Here is a 19,527-nt window from a genome sequence, read left to right as displayed (position 1 = left end):
AGTGACTTTACAGTGCTCTCTGTGGGATAACAAGGCTTGTCACATCCCTCAACTATGGTCAGAGGGGATTCATTGGAGGCTTAACCTGGATGTAGACCCTGCCATTGGGCTTCCACTGTCATTCATAGACTTCTGGAAATTGGCTGCTCACAATTTAAGCTTAGATAGCATTCCCTCCTTCAAATTTGGATTTTATTATTTACAATCCTTGGATCACATAAGTTGGTGTGTTTCTTCCATGTGGATTTAACTGACACCTCAGTTAGATGGCTCCTTGTTGGAAGATATTTCTTTAAGACTCTAGATGCTATTCCTTCTGATAGCTGGGCACCATCTAGTTTCTTTGCCCCATTTTGCTGTAGCACGCATGTCTTCAGTGATCTTTCCATGAGGGTAAGCATCAAGTAGGGCCATAGCATAAGAACTAATTGCTCTGCTCTCGCTTCCTGGTCAGGATGCAGGAGAGACAAGACGGTGAGGACTATGATTATCTGTTCAAGCTGCTGCTGACCGGCGATTCAGGGGTGGGCAAGAACTGCCTCCTGTCCCGCTTCTCCAAAGACGCCTTCAGCACCACGTTCATCTGCAGCATTGGAAATAACTTTAAAAGCCGAATGACAGAACTCAACAGAAAGAAAATTAAGCTTCAGAATATGAGACACAGCAGGCCAGGAAAGATTCCATACAATTACCACAGCGGACTATAGAGGAGCCATGGCATTATGTTGGTCTATGACAGCACAAATGAAAAATCATTCGACAATATTAAAATTGGATACAAAACAACAAAGAGCATGCCTCTTCAGACATTGACAGAATGATCCTGGGTAACAAGTGTGATACGAATGACAACAGACAAGTATCAAAAGAAAGAGGGAAGAAGTTAGCAATTGACTATGGGATTGAATTCCTGGAGACAAGTACAAAATCCAGTACAAATGGAGAAGAGACAGTTTTCACCCTTGCATGGGATACAATGACCAAACTCAACAGTCAAAATGAACGACAGCAATTTGTCTGGGGTAGGTAGACTAGTAAAAATAACACAAGACCAGTTTCTTTCGTTGTTCCCTCGTTTAATGAATTTTCTGAGACACCTTAGCACACCTAGAGGAAACTCTTCCTCCTCTGAAATCACAGGTCTCCAGCCCTCAGGAACCACCGCTGGCTGCTGCTGAGAGCACCCCTGAGCCTCCAGACACACAGTGTCCAGGGGACTCAGCGTTGGGGCTGCTCAAAACCACAGGCTCCTTTTCAAACTGGGCCGAAATGAAGTGGAGACGCCTGAGGACCTAGCCTTGTCTTTCCTTTGTTTTGTTGCCTGTTGCTGAAGCTGCTGCCTTTCTTTCCCCTCTGTACACCAGTGTTCCCCTTCCCCCGTTGGATTCAGATGTCCAGGCACAGTTTTGTCTCTTAACATTTACTCTAGACCGATTTTGTGCACTTGGAATATTTTTGTCTTATCCTTTTAAAAGTCTAGGACATTTAACGCAGAGCTTCATATACTAAAATTAAAGATCATTGGGTCCAGTTCTTACCACCAAACATGACTGCATTGGCAGCATTTGTTTTAAAGGGTCCTTTCTTTGGTTTCTTTTTATGGGGGGGGGGGGCGCTGTCTTTAAGAATAAAAATAATTGACCTAGTGCAACATCTAGGAGGAGTTTTACCTTTTCATTAGGAAAAATATTAGCAACATTTCAGTTTTAAAATAGCTGTTGAAGAGCCTCATTCCAACTGTCTAGGTTCATTGTTAAGGAACTTGTTCCTTCATTTCAGCAAAGCCAACCCAAAGCATAGTTGACTTTCTCACTGACCAATGGTGCTAGTATAGTTTTGCATAGGAATCCCATCTCATAATAAAAAATGGTATTTGGTGTTAATCTGTGTGCCCAAACAGACCATTGTATCATTGTTGTTATTGTAGCCTTCCTTGTCATAAACAAGAGGGGAAAATAAAGAGGCGATTAGAGAAGTGAACTCTGTTGACACTTATTTTTCCCTGGTGTGCCTAGTTTACTTCACACGTTTGATAGTTAAGAATGGAGAATAGAGGTGGAAATGAATTACTTGTTACCACAGATAACCCTGCTTCAAGTTGAGACATGTAGCTAGAATGCTCGAATCAACCAACCTTTCCAAATTGTTTGAACGTGTATGCACAAGCTAGTATACTAGTTCTGTGTTTGATGGATATGCAACATACTAAAGTGATCGCTGACAGGTTCCAAACTCCCTGGGCTTTGCTGTTGTTGTTACCTAGATAGGCTGTTTAAAAAAGAGTAAAACATTGAAAATGCAGGTTAGTATACTAGTTAGTTTCCTACTATCCTAGTAGGATCAGTAATTCTCTGATTCAAAGTTGATTTTAAAATGGCCACTTCTCAAATTAGCTACAGTTTGAGGAAAGTAAAAGGAATTTCTTAGAAATCTCTGTTCTTCACTCATTCTTTGAAAAATATCCAAGCAGTTAAGCTTTCTGGGTGGTAACAGTGAGCATTCTAAGAGGCAAGGGTCAAGACATCACATATGAATGCACTTCCCTTAGTAATTTATTTCTGAATAGTTTGTGTCTTAACAGTTTAACTTATATCTCTGGGGTTGTCTGCAAACCAAAGCTAGCATATGCTGTGGTTAATGTTTTCTTCTTCTGCATCTTCTTCTGAAAGAGTACTTTGCTTTTGGTGTATTTCTTCTCTCTTCTTGTGCTTTAACTGGATTAATAACTAGTCTCCATGAACTTCCCTTTGAAAGAGCCTGTGCAAATTAGATGAGTCTGAAAGTGCTCTTTGGAGTAGCAGCAAATTGGGGGTTTATGCTCTGTTATATAGAAATCAAATGTCCTTGCTATTTTCTTACATTTAGCTTTGCTAAATTGTATATGATTTGAGTGTGAGACCATAAGAAATTTACTTTCTGCATGGTGATATCATCCAATAAATATTCCACTTTGCATAAAACAAACAAACTAAACTAATTGTTCTGAGATTGGGGCTAGAATTAAATGACAGGCCCAAATCCATTCACATGTCTATGGTTTGTTTATATAGGTCTCAGGTTGGCCTTAGAGACATCATTGTCACTTTATGTTAGAGAACATTATCAATCATCCCCCTGGGGCATAAGGTATTGAGATTGTTATTAATTTAGCCAACAGTATAGAACACTGATAAGAAAAAGGAAATTATATGCGCTTAGGCCAGCTATGAACTGCAATTCATGACTTGTTGACTTGTACAGATTAAGCTCTCAATTGACTGGATACTATATGCACAAAAAGAATTGGTGGTAGGGCAAAATTGTCTGAGCCTCTGCTTCAGATGATCCCAAGTGCAACTTTTCCCTCAAATTCCTCCCATGTGAGGTGAACAGAACTTATTTGTTTAGGCCTCCTTCAAACTGGGAAAACAACAGAAGTTTCCATTGGTTTACCCACCGTCGTTCAGGGCTGCATTAGACTAATATCAACTCCATCAATGTCAGCTAGATTTACCCCATTTCTTTGTAAGAATCTAAAAATCTCTGCCCTGCTGGTGCTATGTGCGCCAGGTTTTTGGAAAAGGACCTTATGCTTGGCAAGAGGTCAGTGAAAAAGAGGAAGATATTCAGTTAGATGGATTGACACAGTAGGTACGTCAACCAATCCAAACATTGGAGAGATTTGTGAAGACAGAGCAGGACGGGGTGGGTAGTGTTTGGTTCAATTGTACACCGGGTGGCTGTGAGTCAAGACCAACTGGAAGGAACCTAACAATGACCACAGCAGGTAATAAAACAGCACACCAGCAATATAGTTTATTCCTTCATCATGCATTGTCATCTTTTATTCTGTTGAAAATAGAGAATTATAAAATTGCAGCAGAGGATCACAACAAGAACCAGTCATGGTGGCTGATGGCTTACCTCTTCCTTTTCTTAACTTCTCCTAAAAGTGTCTCATTTGTCCTAAACAACGGCTGATCCAAAAGATAATTACAGCTGTGTTATTCTTCCCACAGGTCCTTTCTTGATTCAATACCCCCCAAATTCCTAACTGTCATCATAAAACTTCTACTAGCTAAAGTAAAATGTCTTTTGCAAAAATTCTTTTATTTACTCTTAGGAGATTTCAATTCATTCCACTCACTGAGACTGAAAAGTAGACTATCTTTCATGGCAGTAGAAAAGGATTTGTATCTGGATCAGAAAAGACTAGTCCCTGGAAAAGAACATCATGCTTGGTAAAGCAGAGGTGATAGAGGAAGACCTTCAGTGAGACGGATTGATGCAGTGGATACAACAGTGGGCTCAAACAACACAATCAAGAGGTGGCACATGACTGGGTAGTGCTTCTGTTATACATGAGATCACAGTGTGAGCCAACTCCTTGGCACCTAACAACAACATATCTCTTTCTATCAATTTCTCATCTAAGTGGAGGCAACTTGAGGAAATAAAGAGTGTGTTAACAGATTGACAAACATATGGGTTAACAACAACATAAGAAAGACATGTGTAGAGTATTCAAAATACATTCTTTTGAGTAATCTTCAAAATAAATTGAAGATTAAATAATAGCGATAATGAGATTCAAGCATTGTGCAAAGCTAGGAAAAGCCACGTTCTTCACTCCAGCCTGTTTCTTTCTGTATGAAAAATTACAGAAAAAAATTTTATCCAAAAGACAAAAAAGCCTAAGGTGTCCCTGTCAGCACATTTCTAGCTGAGCTAGACTGCTTTGCTTGCCTCTTACTTTTTTAGGAAACAGTGATTTTTTAAAAAAATAAGCATTTTCTCATATCTAACAGTCAAACAACTGTTTGACAAGTGTTAATAGAAGTTGTGGAGTCTTCTTGCTTTCGTTATAATATTGTTTTGTTTTACTCTTGCATTGCTTCATTACTTTAAAAAGGTTACATTTTCAGTATTTCTTTTACCATTATAGGTGTTCCATGGGTGGAGATTCATTTCTGAAAGCAATAAAAAAACTCATTGAATTCATAATGGAAGAACTGAGTGTGAATTACATTGCCAGAGCACTTCTTGAAAGGTCTGTCCATTAAAGTAGAACAATACTTGGAGAACTCCCATTGAAACATAAAAAGAATTTTCATAAAATTGCAGCTTTGAAGGATAAGTAGAATATCTCTCATGATGTTCTTTATGATTGTGTCATTGAATATATGCCCAGCAACAGACCTGTTCTTATGAATTTTGAACTAAAAGCTTCTTAAAAAAGAATCCCAAAACTAGAGTCGTGATTTATAAAAATCCAACTATTGCAAGGTTTGATAGGTTGTTGAGTACAAAATGAGGATCTGAAATGTAAACCCCAACCTAATTCATAATAAAAAGATAAAAATAATACTGAACGAATAAAGGGCTTGAATTTAATTTTTAACACTATTTTATGCTTTACTTTGACAAAATAAGTATATATGTCACAAATCATACCAAGTATTATTTTTACAGATGAAAATGGTAATAAGAGGGGTGTGCTAATGTATAACAAATTGCATACAATCTTGGCTTGATTCTCATCGTAGTTCTTAGATATAGAACTTTATTAAAATTGATTCATAGAGAAGAAGCTGAAGAAACTGACAGCAAGAGCAACATTTTTCAGAATTGCTCCCTAAGCAGAGTTTAAAGCCTAAACTAAATCATTTGTCAATGAATTTGTCCATGAAGAAAGTCATTTGTCAATCTGACTTAAGGAGGACCCACATGCTGCACAATGAAGTTGCTTTCCGTAGGTTTCTCAAAGCTGTGACTTCTGAAAGGTGATGCCCAAGCTTCTGGATGGGTAGATATATTAACCTTCAACCTTGCAGTTAGTTGAGTATTCAACCTTTTTGCACCACCCAGTGAGTGAGGCAAATACTAAGGTTAGAAAAAGTTCCTTGAACTTGACCTTGCATAGCACTCGGCATAAGATAAAGAGAACTTGACTTGCTCTTAACTAAGTGGGTCTGTAATTGATGGAAAATGGTGGTGGGGAAGGGGTCTAAGACTTTGTCCCTGTACCTGGATATGTTAGACAGGGTTCTCTAGAGAAACAAGACCAGGACATTCATGATTGTGTATATATATATTTATGGTTATAAGAAATAAACAGTTAATTAATCTGTAATGCACTACAAATGGCTCAGTGCAACTCACTTCCATGAGACAGTTGTGAGAAACTGGCAGTCCTTTAAGTCTTGAGGGACACCAGGTAGTCCTCTGTAGAGCAATCCAGGCATAGGCAGCAAACAGCAAGGCAGGTCACCAACAGTCAGCCAGATGACAGAATCTGACAGTCCCCAATTCAAATGGTGTATACTCCAGTATCATGGTGAAGCAGGTCTTGAATGAACCTCAAACTACAGTGTCCCACAGTAGTGTAGCTTGCAAATTGAGGCAGAGAACAAGTTCACTGGTCCGATCATCAAAGAGCAAGGGACAAGAAAGGCAAGGCTCACGGAGCCATTTATCTCTCCGCTTTTCAATTAATCCCACATGTGTTCATTGACCAGGTTGGCACAATAAACCTACCGATCACACTGGAGTTAGGAGAAGGAACTATGGAAGGAACTAAGAAGGAAAATGAATGCAGACTGTTAGCCTCCTAAACTGTGAGAAAATAAAAGTTCCTTTGTTAAAGCCACCTATTGGCGGTCATTGTATAATGGTGGCATTCCTTACAAAGACAGAAAGGGAAGTCATCAACTTCTTCACACTTTAGTTGTCCCATGTGAACTTTGGGAAAGGAGCTCTGATGTCACCATAGTGAAGATGCTCGGCTGCTCCTCCCATGTTTGGTGCTTTGTAAGCAGCCAGCAGCTGGGCAGGAGAAGGGTGCAACACTCTGCTTCTGTCAAGAGCCACAGCCTTGGAAAGCCCATGGGGCAGGTCTATCCTGTGCTGTAGGGTTCCCAGGCATCAGAATCAGCAGGGCTGCAGTGGATTTTTGGTCTGGGTAACTTTGTGGTGATATCGCTTTACTGGTAATCATTCAGGAAATACTGGTCAAGATGACTGGGGTTCTTGCCCACCTTGAATTCCTTATCAACATTGTCTGAAGCAGAAACCTTACATAAAGGCACTATGTGCACTGTAAAGGGCTAGTCTAGTTAGAAAGTGGTGGAGAAATTTTTATATCAAGAAAAAGAGCCACACAGCTATAGAAGTGGGCAAGTTCCAAGGCCAACCAAGTTCCAAAACTGTGAGTCAGATGTTAGATTGGAGGCTCCTCCTAACTCACACAGAGAGCTGCAGGGGCTGATACACCCAAGATTAGCAGAAAGACAATAAGCAACTGAATCCACGTTCAGCAGGTCACATAGCAGGCCACTGCCAGCTCCCAGAATCGTTGGCCCAAGTTCCAATGACCGAGGAGTGGACCAGATGTAGGAGTCAACCAGCAAAAAGCAAGCAGGCCTTCATACAGTGTCCACTTATATTGAAAGCAAGACATACCCCTGAGGAAACTTCCTTTCAAGCTTTAATATGGGTGAAGTTATTATATCTTACCCTAATCTCTTTACAACTGAATGGCTATTCCCAGCACATCCTATTACTGGAAATGATTAATTAGATTGGGATAGATCACACCATGAAGAATAACCCCCTGGAAGGATTAGCTTCCAAACCGCTGGGAAGTCCAGTTCTGCCAAGTTGACACAAAGTCTTTGCCATCATATCAATTATCTGGCCAGTCTTGGTAACCACTTATTCATTTGTCATTCAACTCCATTCTATTCCTACCTCTCATGACATATTTTGTCATATAAATATCTCAGACATCTGGTAAAACATAAGCTCCAACTGCAGAGAGCTATTCAAGCTCATTTCCAATGCACTGCTTATATCAGAACTGTTATTGCCTCAATCCTATCATTAAAATTCCAGGAGAGCAGATCAAGTTTTCCCCTTCAGCAAATTTTCATGAGACTCATTATCAGAAGATGGCTACTAATCATGGAATGCCTAACATGGCTGTGAACTTTATAAACAGTCCTTCCAGTCCTTGCAACCACCCAATAAGACAGGTACTATGGATCTCCCTTACAGAGAAGAGGGTGGAGGGTGGAGGGTCGACAAGGCCAAGGCCAGCTGAAGGACTCTCGATCTTACAGAGTGGGGGAAGTGCTGGTTGAAGCCAAGGCACTCCATTTCCATTCCAGCTCTTGGAATCTTGTCATTTTAAATGTGCCTAAAGTGTTGGTCTCACACTAGGTAATAAACAATAATGTAGAGCCATGACATTTTCTCAAAAAGAGGCAGATTGAGACTCTTCAGAACAGAAAACCCCAGGCTCTTGGGAAAGAAAAACATTGCAAAGTAACCTGGGGGCTTGGTGCTTCTTTAAGTAGCAAAATGCTTCAGAAACAAAGAAGTGAAGGCTGCTAGGCAGAGTCAGATTTTCTCCAAAGCTTCAAGGTGAAGACAAATACAGCTCTCAGCAGCATTACACTTAATGAAAATCATCAACAATTTCCTGCCTCCACTGTCTCTTGTTAATACTCTTGTCATGCAGATTGCCCTAATTCGATTGCAAATATTTTTTTTCTGTGGTTGCCAAGAACTATAAACACAATGGGATGTAATAAAGTGGTGTTCTGGGTCTTTTATTGTCATTATTATTCTCGTTTACTTTTGGAAATTAGATTCCACTTTACTGGCAAAGAACAGCACTCTCTACGTGTCACATTAGGTGTGCCAGTCAAATCCCCTGGCACGGCACCTCTTATTCATCAGCTCTGCAAAACTGCCCTGCAGGAAAAGCCGTGGCGAGAGGAGAAACACCTGTAAAATTCATGAAGATTTCTTCTGAGAATGATGTTGCTCTGGGGTCGAGCCGTGTGTTAGCGGATAAACACACCTTCCTGGGTATTGGTTTTGTTGGTGAAGTGTGCTCAATTGCTCAAAATCTCCCAACAACCTTTACTAGCTGCCAGATCTTTTGTGGTGCAAGTGGATTATTAACAGAAAGGTGAGTAATTTGAACCCTCATAGTTTGAACCTTAGAAATAGGCTTGATGATCTGCTTCTGAAAGATCCCAGCTTTGATAGCCTATGGAGCGGTTCTACTCGGCCCACCTGATGTTAGCTCACCAACTCTACAGCACCTAGCCCCCAAACAAGGAAGGGACCAATGTTTGGCAACCGAAAGAAGCAGTAAGATATCTCACACACACAAAAAGACATATTCTTTTGAGCCAGGCACCTGCAGTGCAATGAATTATTTAATATGGCTCTTCTCATCATCGTCTCGATAACACCAACCAAATGACCTTTTCCTGGTGGGTCTGGGGAAGAGAAGGTAAAGGGTCACACCGATCGCATTCAGTTACGAGTAATTGTTGCCAGGCTTAGTAACAGGTCAGCTCGGACACCAGAGGAGCGGCAGCAGCAGAACCAAGAACCAGAGCATGAGATAAGGTGGGGGACTTACTGTCCCCTTGAGTAAGTAGAAGCTGAGCGCCTTTGTGATGGTGGCTGACTTGTGAATCGAGGTGCCTACAGGAACTTAATTGGGAGAGCTGAGATTTGCTGACACGAGGAGCTAGAATTGAGGGACTTCAAGCTGAGGCTTATGTGGAGTGATGTGCCCTTTGGGCATTTGCAGGCAGCCATCAAAGAGCTTGGTACCATGGCACAAGCAGGGCAGAGGCCAATTCATCAAGGGCTAAATGCCAGAGAGAGGCCTGTTGGTGGGCCGCCTATCTTGAGGCCTATGAAGAGACTGTCCTATCTTACATATTGCACCCTGAGTCCATGTGTCAGTTAGCTTCCTTAATAAATGTGCTAATTATGAATGTTCTCTGTGGGTCCTAGGTAACCCAGCTAAAAAAGCAGAGAACTGTATAAGGGAAGGGGAGTTGGTGTCAGACTTGGTAGGAAGGGTGGAGTGTGGGGCAGGCCTGACATCCACCTCATAGAAACTGGCCGTGTTGATCTGGAGTCCACTTTTCCTTTCCCCTGGACGAGCTGGAGGGAGTCAGAGGCCATTCCCATGTCACATTTTCTTCTCTCTCTCTCTCTCTCTTTTTCCTGCAGCACCCTAGGCTGAATTTAGGTTCTGCATAGAATTGGATAAATATTCTTAGATAGGTTCCAAGTCTCTACTTAATTCCTTAATTCCTTCCTATCTGTGGAGCTTATAAGACCTCAGAGGATAGCTCTGCGTATAACACAAGATAATGTATTTAAAGTATTGTTTCAGAGCTTAAATTTTGAGCACTGATAGGATTCGGTTGTGAGTGATTGTTAACAGGGTTAATTGTAAGTATCATCCTGCTGAATGCGAAATGAGCCATCTCAAAAGGGGTGAGGAAATCCCGACCAGTTTCCGAGAAGCGCCCGGAGTAGAGCACATCCTTTGAACCCCTGAGATCCCTGCTCATTCGCCCTTCTTCATTCAGGAGTCGACTTTGCCGAAGACAGTAGTTTTCAGTGGAAGCCTTAGAGTTTCCAACTAGATTCAGTCTCCAACAAATTCTTTCTGACCTTTGACCAGCAACGTGCAAAGCTTTGCCCTCAAGCAGAACGTGGATAAAAGTCGTCCATGACCCCTTTCGGAGCCAGCGAGGGAGGGGCAGCCTCAACCTCAGGGCCTTGTCTGTGTGTGTCCTTGATGATCATTCCAGTAGATTCATAAAGTAGTATTTAGCAAAATTAAATACCCTTTCATTACCTAAGCACTCAATAAACAAGGAATACAAGGCAACTTCTTCAGCCTGATAAAGGGCATCTAATAAAAACCCACAGTTATGATCATGTTCTATGGTAGAATACTGGATGTTTTCCTTCCAGATCACAGACAAAATGTTAGCTGCCTTCACCACATTTAGTCATCAATGTGCTTGAGATTCTATCCAGGGCAATTAAGAAAGAAAAGAAAATAACAGGTATCCACATTGAAAATAAAAAAGTAAAATTCTCTCTAGATGCAGATTATACAATCTTATATATAGAAAATCCTCATGAATCCTCTTAAAAATAATTCCAATTAATGAGTTTAGCAAAGTTGTAGGATATTGGATCAATATTCAATGACCTAGTATATTTCTATATACTTATAATAAATTGTACAAAATGAAATTAAGAAATATTTTAATTTATTACAGCATCAAAAATCCTTAGATTCAATTTAAAACTATTTGTACTATAAAAACTCAAAATGATACTGAAAGAAATTAAAGATCTAAATAAATGGAAAGGCATCTAATTTCATGTATCAGGACATTTAATACTGTTAAGATGGAAATACTTCCCCAATTCACCTACAGATTCAATGCCATTTTCATCAGAGTATTCCAAAATATATCCATAGTAAACATGTGTATCACAAGATCATGTCAGATGTTCAGTGAAAACTGAAAAAACGTTCTCTGATCTACAAGTTGGAAGTATTCATCAAACATACACACATTTCTCTTTTTTAAAAATTTATTTTGTATACACATTTCTTTATTGCTGGACTGCTTTGCAACTTTAGCATGCTTATATGACAACATTTCCTGAAATTATTTAACCACAGAAGTTTTTTATTTTGCTTCATAGAAAAAGTAGGATCATATCTGTGGGGGACATCTGTGTTGGCCAGCACACAATTTAGAAAATGCTACTTTAATCGACGTGAACTCACTCAGTTGGTCTACCTCCCGGCAGATGCAGTCAGGCAACGTGGCAGGCCTTCAATTTTAGCCTTATGGTAAATAAAAAGGTTTGTTGGAGTTTATTTATTTATGATTACCTCTCAATAAGATGTCTGAAATGTTTCATAGAAACTGTCCAGCTGAAACACATATGCGCACTCCTTCTTAGTGATGGTACAAAAAACTTGGAGAGCTTGGAAAGGACATGTGCATGTACCAGTGAATAATGAATGGCGTTGCTAATTAACCCAGCACTTGTACCACTTCCAAATTGCTGAACAGCTCCCATGGAAGTAATTAATACAGAAAAACAAGGATATATCAAAGTCAACTCAGAAAAACCCAGAGTGTGGGAACTCTGCGTCAAATGCCTTGTGTAAGTCAACAAATAAATAACAAGGATATAAAGAAAAGTAGGGAAATATTTATATTAAGAGAGATCTTTGGAAACTACCTTTTTGTGTGTGTGGACAAAATTAAACTACACTGTTTGAGTATACATAGGTGAAAGTGTTGAAAGAAACTAAAGAACTTATTACCATAAAAATCAGGATTGGAGTTATTTTGATGAAAAAAAAAAGCATTGTGCTTGGATGAGGCAAGTAGGGAGCTTGGGGCATAGCTTGCAAAGCTGTTAATTGACCTTTGTAATGGTATTCTTTACGTTATTCATTATTCTAATTGTTTTTCATTATGCTATAATAGTTTATGCTACATTCTATAATACATGTGGTATATACATTATGCCATATGTAGGTTTCTATATGTGTTTTACTTTACAACTAAAAAAAAGATTTTTAATGCAGCAAAGAATATATTCCCACTTTTTTTCTTCAGAAATGTAGCGGACGTCATAGGAATCGTTCTCCTGGGATTCAACCCTCTCTGTGTTACTACAGTAAGGCATGACATTTCCAGATTCAACAGAAGGGATGTGCACATACCCTTTTGATTGCAGGGATTTTTCCCCAATTGTTCTTCACATAAGTGCCAGGTAAAGTACACATATGGCATGTAGCAATTTAAAAATTATTACAAATAGTTCTTTACTAAAGCCATCAAAGTTTATTACTAGCTTATGCATTTTTTCAATGCAATAAGACATTCATAATATGTTCCTCATGAGGTATGCAATTCAATTTTACATTGTACAGTAATTAAATTGAATTTCTAACACTGACTAATTAAGCACTTGGATATGGAAGAACAAGTGATCCAAAGGCAACTGGAATGATATACAATATCACAAATATTGAAATGTGTTACAAAATGTTTAGAATTAAAGACAGATTTTATTATGCTCAGGATAATAGAAATGTATCTTAATCTACAGATGATTTTAAACACTTAAAGTCCCTAAATTTAAATTCTGTTAAATATAATTGAATACAGAATATGAAATGTATAGGAGCTGAAGTATGCTAAACTATAAAACACACAACTACCTAACTTCAGATTAATTCTTAGAGACATGTGATGTGATTGATTGCCAATATGACTAAATATTCACTATCAAAATTCAACCTAATGCAACAATTTTTCCCACTAGCTTCAGGAAAAATTCTGATAATGTGAAAGCCATGTCTTTGGTTGGGGACTTTTTTATAACCAAAGAAACCTTTTACAAACAAAATCAATTAATTGAGAAGAGTGACATATTAAGCTATTTGGATTGCATCCTACATTAACGGCAGAATCTAACCTTTCAGTGATCTGAAACTATAGTGACAACAGAAGGTGAAGGCCCCACAGAAGCTATGGTAGCCCTGAGGTGGCTGATAAAAAGCAGTCTGGTTTGATCGTGGAGCACTGGACTAGTTGGCTGGCCTATTTGGGGATATTGTAAGAAAAGCCAAAGAATAGGTCGACGTTACATGGCCTCAGAAATCCCCGTTCACACTGTAAGCTATGAAACCTAGTCATCGGTGAATCACTCCCTCACTGTCATGGAGTTGATGCTGACTCATAGTGACCATGTAGGACCATAGAACTGCCCCCTCTGAGTTTCAGAGACTGTAACTCTTTATAGAAGTAGAAAGCCCAATCTTTCTCTCCAGGAGTGGCTCGTGGTTTTGAACTGCTGACTTTGCAGTTAGCCCAGCTGTTGGAGAATTCACTAGTTTTATAGCTCAAAATACTACAATGACTCCAGAGCAACACTCTGGCAATGTCTTAAAAAGTCAATGTTCAAAGGATGAAAGCCCTGTTTTCCTTAGTTTAGGAAAGAGAAGCTGCGTGAATAAAGCTAAGAGCTTGCAGTGGTAAATGTCTAGTCTTTGCCTGTGTCATGCGACAACATTGGCCTGACTTCTGTTCCTTCACTCAATAAGGACTCTCTTGAATAGAATTGTGTGGAATTATGGACTTATTCCTGGAAGTACATATAAAAGTTCTGAGGTCCACAGTGTATAAGTAATAAGCAAACAGACCAAAAATGCAGAACTCAATGGTTAGCTAAAATCATGTATAAAAAGGAAAATACAACCTCAATGTCATCTGCTTTTGGTTATGGTAGAGTGGTTTGCAGAAGCCCAATCCTCCCATTGATAATAATTAGAAAAATTACACAAATAGAAAAATAAACTGTATTTGAAAGGATAGGAGAAATATTGAATCAGCCAGAACTTGAGGGTATACATTGTAAAAGAACCAGAAGCAGTTGCTATAAGTACTTTTCCTTTCATGATATTTGACAATTATTAAAAGTTTTATCAGACTTGGAAAACAAGTAAAAGGTAGCAGAGAAGCCAGAAGAGTTCTAAGAAATTTATAAGACTACAAAGACAAAATTTGAGTTGTGGCTGCTAAGGCAGCCCGGGTATAAGGAAACAATATTGTAGAGAAAAAGAAGATACAGAAATAGGTAGCTAATACTTAATAATGATTGTCCCCTGAAAGCATTTGCTGAATAAGTTAGGTGAGGCAAAAGTCTAACGAACAAAGCCAAGAGCAGCTAAGAAGTGCAATTGGAGTACAATGGTTTTGATTCTATTACAATGTCAGTGTACTGGAGAGATGAAGTTGGAGTTCAGGAGTTATTACTGAAAAGGTCCCTAAGAAACAACATAGGTTCTAAGACCTTGAAGGACTAAGGAATAAAGAGTAAGACTAATATAAAGACTGCAAAAAGCAACTAAACAAACAAAAACCCTTCAAGTGGACTCAGGTTGTAATTGGGTTCAGGTGGTCAGCCCCTCTGTGACCTCCCAGGGGACGGGAGAGAATCCTCCAAAGAGGAGAAAGCAGCCTCTAAAATTCTCATATGCCACGTCCAAGTTTATTCCAGTTTAACAAGCATCGTGAGAAAGGAAACTAAAAAAGAAAAGAAACAGATGCACAATTGACTAAGTTATTACCAATGGCTTTAAAATCATTGTGATTATCAATACATTCGAAAAATATGTGTTTCCCAAAGTGGATGAGACCACTCCCTGGGAAGTGCTGGAACAATCTTAAGAGGGCTTCAAAAGCAGATGCCTGCACTTTGTCCTGGATTGGGGAGTAGAGTAAGAAAACTGTTAATGATAAGAGGGCACTAAGTAATTTATTTTCTGAGAAGTGGGTAGGCAGTAGGCCAAGTAAACTGAAAAAGAAGGTAAGAGAAAGCATTTCAAATAGAAATTTCAAACTACATAGGTAGGTTAGCAGCAGACAGCATTTATGAGAGATTGTGGTCTGATAGATCAATCCGTTGTCAGGTAGCATTGAGTTGGTTCCCACTCACAACTTTCTGTGCAACAGAACAAGACACTGCCCAGCTCCCAACCCTGCCTAGGTCTCAGCCCATTTTGCAGCCACTGTAGCTTGCTGAGGGCCTTCCTCTTATTTGATGATACTCTACTTTATCCAACATTGTGTCCTTCTATGTCTTATCGCATCCTTAAGAAATGGACGTACTCTCTGCGATGTAAGGCTAAACTTCCCTAGCGTGAGAAGAGCAGATGGCCGCTCTCCCTCGGCTATGGACTTGGAAGTCTTTGCACTTTGGTTTGGGTCTCTTGCTCTCGAGGTACCCAATGAATGTGGCCTGGGACTACCATATATTTACTAGTTTAATACTTGCATTGTGTTATTATGGCATGTTTTAGTCTGGTATACATGGTTCTACCTTTACGAATGAGTGTTATTGAAAGTTTTGCCTTATCACCAACCCCATTGCTTATGTAAATAGTGTCCAGTCCATTAAGAATTTAATCTGTACAAGTCAACAATTCATATATTGCAATTTGAAGTCTACTTTTGCTCATATAAATTATTTTTCTCAGCAATGTTTTCCATTCTATACCATTAGGTAAATTAATGGCTGTGTTAGGCCAGGTTGACTAGAGAAACAATTCATAGACATTCACATATGTATAAGAAAGAGGTTTATATACAAGAGCAATTGAGTATTGAGAAAACATCCCAGCCCAGTCCAGATCAAGTCCATTGGGTCCGACATTAGCCCATATGTCCAATACCAGTCTATAATTTCCTCTTCAGAGTCACGCAACACATGCAATGATGCTGAGTGCAGGAAGACCACAGGTCAGTGAGTGGAAAGTCTTGTGGATCCAGTGGCCACAGAAGCTTCTTAGCACTAATGTGGGTCTCCACGTGGCTCCTCCAGCTCCAAGGCTTTGACTTCCATCAGCATAGCTACATGTGGCTTGTCAACAGAATGTCTCACAGGGAATGTCTAAGAGTCCCGTCTCCAGCGAGCTATTTACCTCAGTAGCGCCTCCACATGAGGTCATCAAGCTGCGACCTGATTGACAGGCCAAACTCACCCCTTCACTCTTAATAGTCTCAAGTTGACACCAGATTATGCAATTGCCACAATGGCATTATCAATAGAATTATCAGAAGTGAACCAGAGACATAGATACATGAATGGATTTTGAACTCACACTTAAGTCTAGCCCATTCTATGAGTCATTGGTACTTATGACACAGCCATCCTTGATGCTTGCCCTCATGAAGAGATCATTGAAGGTTTGAGTGCTAAAGCAAAGTGTAATGAGAAAATCAGATGATCTTTGGCTATCAGAAAGAATAGCATCTGTGGTCTTAAAGCTTCTCTTCAAACAATCAGCCATCTAAGTGAAGCATCAACTAATTCCACATACAAAAAGCACATCAGCCTGTGTGATTCAACGATTGTAAGTAAAAAATCCAAATCCGAAAGAAGGAATGGTATCAGAGCTTAAATTGTGAACACCTGCTTTGCAACAGGCTGTGGATAATAGTGGAAGCACAAAATCCAATTGCAGGGTGCTGACATGGATTAAGCCACAGGTAAATCCCCTTTGATCATAGTGGAGAGACATGAATGGCCTGGCTGTCAAACAGAGAGCATTGCAGGTGCAGTTAGGTTAAAATGTAATGCCTTACCATTTGATCTGCCTTTCACCCATTTTAAAGTTGTTTCACTAATATTTTCTGTTTTCCTTTTGAGGGTTTTTATCTGTTTTTCTAGTCATGGCTGTTGGAGTTCGTGCTTGCTTGTTGACTTTACTCACTTTCTGTGTTTCATAGGTCTTGTATGATTTTCTGCATATGAAATCTAGGATAGATAAATATACAGAGATAGTAACTGGATTAATAATTACCTTGGGGTATGGCAAGGGAGGTTGGAGGGGGGATGGGGTGCTAACAACAACGAGTATAAGAAAATGTTCTGAAACTGTGGTGGTGACTGCACAACTCTTCTTAATTTGATTAGATGATTAAATTGTATGACGTGAAATATGTCAATAGAGCTATTTTAAAAACAAAACAAAGCGTGTGAGACAAAGGCTTGCCATCCTTTCTTCTAAGGAGCATTCTGGCTGTTCTTTTTCGAAGACAGATTTGTTCATCTTCTCGCAGTCCATGCTATAAATAATATTCTCCACCAACCCTATATTTCAAAGGCATTATTTTTTTTTCTTTCTCATGTGTTGTCCAGATTTCACATGCATATGAAGTGATGGAAAATACTATGGCTTGTTTGTATCTTGTACACTTTAGTTATCAAATTGGCAGCTTTGCTTTTTAACACCCTAAAGAGGTCTTTTGCAGCCAGTTATCCCAGTGCAATGAACTATTTGAGAAATCTTGCTTCTGTGGACAATGATTGTGGATCCCAATAAATGAAATCCTTGTTACCTGTAATATTTTTCCTTTTATCATTGTGTTGTCTCTTGGTCTATTTGCAATCATTTTTGTTTTCTTTATGTTGAGTTGTATTCCATAATGAAGGCGAATGTCTTTGACCTTCATCAGTAAGTGCTTTAGGTCCTCTTTACTTTCAGTAAAGTTGTATCATCTGTCTATTTCAGGTTATTAATGAACTTCCTCCAAGCCTAATTCTAGACTCTGCTTTGCACAGTCCAGATTGGTCAATCAAAAATAGGAAAACTAAAGCAAGAACCCCTGGCCCCCCGAAAAACAACCCCAAATCCACTGCCATCCAGTCAATTCTGACTAATAATGATTCAGTAGAACTGCCCCTGTGCATTTCTGAGGCTGTGATTAGATATAGAAGCAGGAAATCTCTTTTCCCCTTAAAGCAGTTGGTGGTTTGAACTGCTAACCTATGGTTAGCAACCCAAGTTACCCCTACAGCACTAGGGCTCTAAAACAAGAACAGTTAAGAAGAAAACACAACATTAAAAAAAACATGAAATATGACCCAAACTTTTATTTTGTATGTCCAGATGAGGAGAGAATGCAGTAAAAGTAATATTTGAAGAGATACGGAAGAGATCTGTCTAAAACAGCTGAAAGATGTCAAATTACATATGAAGAAGCAGTATGCCCTTCTACAGGCTAAATGTTACAATGGCAGCAAACATCACCTAGGCACATTGTAATAAAACTGCTAAAGACCCCAAATCGACAATCTTAAAACCATCCAAAGAATAAAAGTGATTTTCTTCAACAGAAATAATAGAAGCTACAAGATAATGGTATAATTTCTCTAAAATGCTAAAGAGGAATAAATTACCAGCCTAGATTTCTTTACAAATTAAAGAAAATATCTTTTGAAAAGGGAGGTGACATAAAGACATTTCAAGACAAAAAAAACCAACAGAATTTTTCAAGACCGAAATGCACCAAAAATATTAAAATAATAAACCTTTGAAACAATGAAGTATCACAAAGCATATTTTACATAATTTCCCATGTAGAATGTAGAAAATTCAAAAAGTTACAATTTGGAATTAATAAGTGAATACAGTATGTATCTTGAATATAAGCTAATATATCCAAGTATCTGTTTTCTGAATAATTAGAAAAAGATTGAGATGGTATTTAAAATATTCTAAAACCTCAAATATCAAGGAATCAATCTAACAAAGTTATACAAAACCTCTGCACAGAAACCTATTACAACACTGCTGAGAAAATTAAATCTGTTGCCAAGGAGTCAATACTGGCACATAAAACCAGTATTGTAAATATTATAAATATGTTGACTCTTCACTTGTCTTTAGATTCAATGCAATTTATTCAAGATCGCAGCAGAAATTTTAACATAGATTGAAAAAATAATACTAAAACGAAAATAGAAAACATAAAACAATACTCATAATCTTTGAAAAGAAAATGCTCTTAGTTTTAAACATTATTTTTAAATGTTATTATTGTTTCTCAGACTTTTGGCTAAGATCCACTGTAGTATTTTTTATTTTATGAATTATTTTTACAAGGCTTTTCTACTTATTGGAACCCTGGTTGCACTGAGCTGACATTTGCAAAGTAAGCAATTTGGAACCAAACCACCAGCTGCTTGAAGGGAGAAAAATGAGGCTTTCTACTCCAATAAAGAGTTACAGTCTCAGAAACCCACGGGGACAGTTCTACTCTGTCCTGTAGGTTTGCCAGGAGTTGGAATCGACTCGATGACAGTGAGTTTGAGTTTTGGTTTATTTGATTA

The 19,527-nt window shown here is 38.8% G+C and overlaps 1 pseudogene; it reads left to right on the top strand.

Moving 5' to 3' along the window:
• The first annotated feature begins 455 nt into the window (after positions 1-455).
• LOC101655287 lies at positions 456-1,080 on the top strand (annotated as a pseudogene).
• Positions 1,081-19,527: the final 18,447 nt, after the last annotated feature.

This window comes from Echinops telfairi, unplaced genomic scaffold (genome assembly GCF_000313985.2).
Source record: "Echinops telfairi isolate 266 unplaced genomic scaffold, ASM31398v2 ScPeMD7_7469;HRSCAF=8507_1, whole genome shotgun sequence".
Classification (NCBI taxonomy): Eukaryota; Metazoa; Chordata; class Mammalia; order Afrosoricida; family Tenrecidae; genus Echinops; species Echinops telfairi.
Note: the sequence above shows the minus strand (reverse complement) of the source record. Positions and strands in the feature narration are given on the sequence as shown.